Genomic DNA, 6,722 nt, shown 5'->3' with positions numbered 1-6,722 from the left:
AGGTAGTTCTGATAGGAGAGCATTGCAGTAATCTAGTTGGCTAAATACAAATGCATTTATTAATGTTATAACAGATCGCACCCTTGCAATGTTCCTTTAATTGAAGAAAGCAGCCTTGGTAATATTATTAATATCCATCCATTATCCAACCCGCTATATCCTAACTACAGCGTCATGGGGGTCTGCTGGAGCCAATCCCAGCCAACATAGGGCTCAAGGCAGGAAACAAACCCTGGGCAGCGCGCCAGCCCGCCGCAGTATTATTAATATGCAATCTGAAATTAAAGTCAGAGTCAATAATAACACCTAAATTCTTGACCTTTGGTTTGATTCGCAGGGCCAGATGATTAATTCTGTTTCTAAGATTCTGACGTTGTTTATTGTTGCTAATAACTAACAATTTTATTTTTTTTTGCTTGTTTAGTTTAAGGAAATTCAGATTCATCCAATTCTGTTATACTAGTATGGCACTGGATTAAAGGGTTTAGAGCCTCTGAGTCATCAGGCACAATGGATAAATAGAGCTGTGTGTCATCAGCATAGCTATGAGTATTTACATTATACTTTAAAATTATTTAGCCGAACTGAAACATGAAAATAATAATGGTCCTAAAATTGATCCCTGCAGTACACCATATAGAATATTGTGTATTTTATTTTGTGTATTGTGTATGCACTATCGCCATAACCGACAAAGAATTTCCTTCCAGTTATATATGATTTAAACCAGTCTTATGCAGTTTATAAGAATATAATGATCTACAGTATATAAATCAGAAACTTCTTTAAAGAAGCTTGTAGGAATGGGGTCTAATACACAAGTGGACAGTTTTAACTGAAGTAATTATTCTGTGAAGTTCAGATAAACCAATTTTAGTGAAGCAGCTTAGTTCACAATGCTGAGCTCGTTGAGACATAACAAAATTTTTATTTCAAGTCGGCTTTATAGTAAGTCTAATATTACTTATCTGTTCCTTAAAATATACTGCAAAATCTTCACTTTTAGCCTCTGATTCTTTCAGTGCTAAAGGAGCTGGATTTAAAAAGTGATCAATGGTTGAAAATAAGGCTTTAGGATTCCCTGCGCTGTTATTAATTTAGTAGGACGTTCTCTCCAGGCGAACTGCCGAGTTATATTTAATTATATGAGCCTTTAGGATCTCATAATGAACTGTTAGTTTAGTCTTTCTCCATTGACGTTCTGCCCTACAACACTCACTTTTAAGTTTGCATACTCTCTCAGTTTTCCATGGTACTATGACCGTAGATGACTTCTTAACATGTTTTTCTGGTACTACCAGGTCTACCACAACCCGTATCTTTGCACTGAAATACTAAACCATATTATTTACATTAACACCTGAATTGGAAATGTCAGTGAATTCAGGGTGAACTTCAATTATATTAGAAAATCTGACAGAAGCTGTGGTGTCAAAATAACATTGCTTAGCAATATGCTCCTCTTTGGTTCTAGTAACAATACTACTGTTGGTGACATCACTTGTCATTGTTAGAAGTGAGAGAAGTCGTCTCACATATGATAATTGCAAATAAATGGTGTGGGGAGATTAAACATTATTTTCAAAATGTGGTCCACCGTCACTTCTGTTCCAAATGGACAAAGAAGATGTAGACAAAACGTTTCTGACTTACCTGAGGTTTTGTTGTAATGTGCAGAGTAGAAGAGCTACATATTTTAGGATTTCAAATTCATTTTAAAAAATATAAAGTGCATAAGTACCTTTCTTTCAGAAACAGTGGACAAAATGTACCTTGTGGTATTTTATACTATGGTGAAATAAATAAAATTAATCTTTATTATACAGTTCATGCATTTTATTATATTCTATTAAAATTGTGATGACATTGTGATTTTCCAAATATGCTTTAAAGTTATATTTCAGGTTGCCTTTTTGTTTTGCTTATTTTTTAAATTCACTTAATTGATATAGTTTATACAGACATGCAAGTATAAATTAATTTTATGTTTAACGATTCTATGTACATACGTTTGTAAAATAAGTGTTCTAGTATGAAACAACACTCCATTACTGGGATCCTGGATTTTAATGGTTGAAATACAGTATGAGCACAGGCACTTCAAAATGTACCTGGCAATATTCAGTCAGATCATTGGTTTATTATGCAACATTACATTTTGAAGAGTGTGTGCCACCACATTTCATTAATGTTCCTTATGCAAAAAAAGGTGTCATCTGCTTATAGTTGGACTTATTTCAGTCATTTCTATTCCCCATATGCAGGATCAAAATGTCCCCTTGACTGGGCAAAGAAAAGGAATTTGCAATCAGTAGCTCCTTAAAATATTAAAACAATGGCTTATTTATTATTATTATTATCCATCCATTATCCAACCCCAACTACAGGGTCACGGGGGTCTGCTGGAGCCAATCCCAGCCAACACAAGGCAGAAACCAATCCCAATGGATGGATGGATGGATGGATGGATGGGCTGGCACCCTGCCCGGGATTGGTTTCTGCCTTGAGCCCTGTGTTGGCTGGGATTGGCTCCAGCAGACCCCCGTGACCCTGTGTTCGGATTCGGCGGGTTGGATAATGGATGGATGGATATTATTAATATAGTTTTTGTTATTTATAAACTTAAGATGACAAGAGGTTGAGAACCGTAGTATTAGAGCACATGAACTTTACAGATTTCTGATATATATAGACCTGTGGTCTGCAGTATTTTCAGACATTTTCAACTAATCTAGTTTTTTTTTTTCATCTTTATTATATTTATCTTTTGTATTCTGTGTTGTTATTGTGTGTCACACCAATACTGTCAAGACAAATTCCTAGCACACATCTGTGTACATTGACCAAAAAATGAATTCTGAGATAGTATGTTCAAGAATAAGTATGCATCGCCATCTATAGGTTTAATGTACAAAATACAGAAAAATCTAAGGTCTAACGTAGCCTCCAAATAAGTATAGCCAACTTGCCAAACTTCATCACCTAGTGTTCTGCTTTCAGCTGATATTGGAGAAGTCATTCAGAAGCCTAGCAGGATGCTCCCCTGCAATGTCTAAAAGTCACTAACACCGCTAGAATTTATTTGTAGTTACTATTACGTGAGAATTTTAATACTGCATTTTTTTTTCTGGCAAGTGGAAATCATTTTGCATTGAACTGGATGTCCATACTGTATGCTTAATTAATTTAATAGTGGCATAGACTATAAATACAGTGGCTTGCTGGAGATCCAGTTATGATAAAAACCCTTATTTACTTATTTAATAAAAATCATGTTGAAAATGCATTAAATTATATACCAAAGAATCTTAACAATGTGTGTAAGACAAATTGTGAAACGTATATTTGGCGTTTACTATTAGAATATACATTTTTTTATTATTTTTTTTTCAAAATGCAATGCAATGCAGAAATCGGCGCAAGTAACAAAACAGCGTCGCCAGACTAGTGTTCCTTAGGCATAAACCTGTTACACGGCAAAAATCCCGTGACACTCTTCCCCTCCGATTCAAGTCAATCATTTCGAATATGTTCGATTATTTGAACAATAATCTGAAACTTTTTTCTTCAGCTCCTTAATATTATAAACTAATATAAACTCTCAGCATTTCATTATTTACTCCTTTTATTTTCAACTGACCTCTGTTCTTCTGATAAATGGTCCAGTTAATAAGTAAGCCACTAGCACAAAAATGCAGGGTTGTGAAAGATGAAACCGATAGCCCAGCGCAAATTATGTCAGTCGTTACCAATAAAAGGACACCTATCAAAACAATAACAATGTGTTTAAAAAAGAGAATTAACCACTGCCGATATACCTTAGTCGTTTACAGTAAGAAATGTACCGATACCGTTGGAATATGTAGTTTCCTTCACCGTTAGCACTCTGCCATTATCTTTTACCCCTGAGCATTCACAAATAACCAAGAACTAACTATTACATTTTAAGACGTATGACAGCGCAAACATTTAGGCCTACTGTGTTGTAAAACGTGTGTTATTTGACCTCCCTACATTCAAATATTTGAAATATAATAGTAGTAACACTTTTAAAATAAGAACGAAACCACGGAGTTTTAAAATTACCATGAATATTATTCTGTAAATGAAATCACATATTGTTGTGGCGTAACGTTAGACGATCAGCTTACTATTGAAACAGTAACACGTTAACAACAAACGATATAACAGACATAAAACTATAATAGATGTCAGCATTCAGAAAAGCGAATGCTTCATTTATTAATAGCATAATACATATTTCATTGTTAAATTGTAGGCGGCACACTTTAATATTGTACCTCTTTGTACTTATATAATAAATATAACAAGGTATATGTTATCACTTGTTTATAATTCTAAAATTTACTAAGCAGATTCAGTAGACGAAACGTTAAATGCAGTATGTTTCTTTACCATGAAAACGAATCAATTTCGCATTACAAGAAAGAAAGAAAGAAAGAAAGAAAGAAAGAAAGAAAGAAAGAAAGAAAGAAAGAAAGAAAGAAAGAAAGAAAGAAAGAAAAATTGTAGCGATCTGGCCAAATCGGATCTTGACAAGAGCCGTGGAGATAGAGCTGTTCAGAAGAGAAGGGTCCGGCTGCAGGTCGCAGACTTGGCCTTCCACGCCCCTGGCCTTCCACGCCCCTGGCCTTCCACGCCTCCTGCCTTCCACAGTCCGCCCCACAACCGCCTATAGTCCGTAGAAAGAGAAGAAGAGCTGCTGTACAGTTATTCCAATTCAAAAAAGAAAAGGAGCTGAAAACGATTTCTGACACGGAACAATGGCACAACAGAACCAGGTATGGACTCACAGAATAAAAAGCTCAGTATATTTAAAGAAACTTTAGATCCATTAAACAAAACTAATGAGATGTACGATTATATACTGTATAGCGAATCCAAGTGTTCTCTGTTTATCGTCATTACTGACATATCCTATTTTTAAGCATATCATTTTAATTGTTTGTTACCTCTTGTATTATTTCTTAATATTTGCCGTATTATTTCATCTATATTAACTTTTTCACTTATTTATGAGATGTTATGTAGAGAATCTGCAATGTCAGTGTACAATATGAAAGGTATTTATGTTTATCGTCGTCATTAACGTATGTTAAATATCTTATCTTAACTTAGTTAAGTTAGCTATTTTTAAAAGCACGTTAGCGCTTTCTGCCAAATTAGTATTACATATTATTTTTGTCTTGATTTCCACAGTCACATTTCTCCATAAAGGCAGAGAATATAAAAACAACTTTGATAACATTGATTAAATTTCCAAATGAATCCAAGTGCCCTCTTTGTAAAAAGCACAGAGACTACAGCATCCTGCTACGTCACCTTCAGAGTCATGAAGGCCACATTGTCAAGTATGCAGGTAGTGTATATACAGGGTATGCTAAGAGTGTGTGCTTGCAAACAATACTGACATTTAGATTTCTGATCTGGAACTTTTTAAAATACAGGTTAAAAAGCTGAGCATTTTCCGTTGTTTGGCAGGATTTACTATTTACAGATGTAACACAGGGTGTGTCCCAAGTGGCCAATTCCATTGTTGTTTCTGTTTAAAAGTCATTGTCAACAGTTTACTGTATGTCAGTATTTAATATTTTTCTTTGTTTAAATTTTTTTACCCCTTGTATTAGGGCTTCCCTAGTGTGTGCTTGGTGTGTTGGTGTGTGCTTGGTGTGTGTGCGCCCTGCGGTGGGCTGGCGCCCTGCCTGGGTTTTGTTTCCTGCCTTGCGCCCTGTGTTGGCTGGGATTGGCTCCAGCAGACCCCCGTGATACTGTAGTTAGGATATAGCGGGATGGATGGATGTATTAGGGCCTTCCAAGTCAGATGAATAGCCATGGCTGTGGAATTTCCATGTTGATGGTACGACCATTTCATATTGTAACTATCATTTTTTGTATGTCTGTATTTAATGTCGTGTCCAGGTTTCCAAAGGACCATTTTGTGGTGTCTCTGTATTTCATCCTCGAGGCCCCCTTCAGTTTTAATGAGTTGTGTCTCAACGTTAGTCCTCTCTTCTTTCATTGTAGTATTTGTAGAGGGAGGATTTTATCTGGTTGCTGGTTCCGATTTTTGTCACCTTCTACAATTTGTGTTGGATATTTGTGTTATGTTTAACTTATTTTATTATATTTGTTTTTTTTTTTAATTTCAGCATACTGTCCATAGTGGTTTTGAAGTTCCAGAAACGCCTACCTTTCAAAATCCAGATCATTTAAATGTATGTTTATAATGGTTTGCATAAATATTTTTGTAACATTAAACTCCTTTTAGAATGACATGCTGGCTTTGTGGAAGAGCTGGTGTAGAATGTTACTTGAGAACTCCAGCACCAAGGGGTAAATGAAATTTAAATTTCCTTTAATAACTCTAATTTAGTTCTGCGGCAATATGGCAAATATACTTAGCCATATTGTAAATCAAAGACAAATAGTCACAATGCTTACCATTATAAACTTAGTGCTTCTTTTTGAAATCAATGAAGTAACTGCTCACATCAGACTGAGCGAGCAAACACCCTTCTAAATGAAGGCCAAGAACCAAACAAAAAATTAGAAGGTACAGAAACAATGAACAGCCAGGACAGGGTCGTTTTTTTGTGCTTATTCTTTTGGTTCTTTTTTAACATTTCCTTAGGTAAATATTATTTTCTATGTTTTTAGGTTTAGACTGTATTGAGCCATTAATGAGATGACAGAGTAAAGAC

Source organism: Erpetoichthys calabaricus, chromosome 1 (assembly GCF_900747795.2).
Source record: "Erpetoichthys calabaricus chromosome 1, fErpCal1.3, whole genome shotgun sequence".
Taxonomy (NCBI): Eukaryota; Metazoa; Chordata; class Cladistia; order Polypteriformes; family Polypteridae; genus Erpetoichthys; species Erpetoichthys calabaricus.
The sequence above is the reverse complement of the archived record's forward strand: the minus strand, read 5'-3'. Positions refer to the sequence as shown.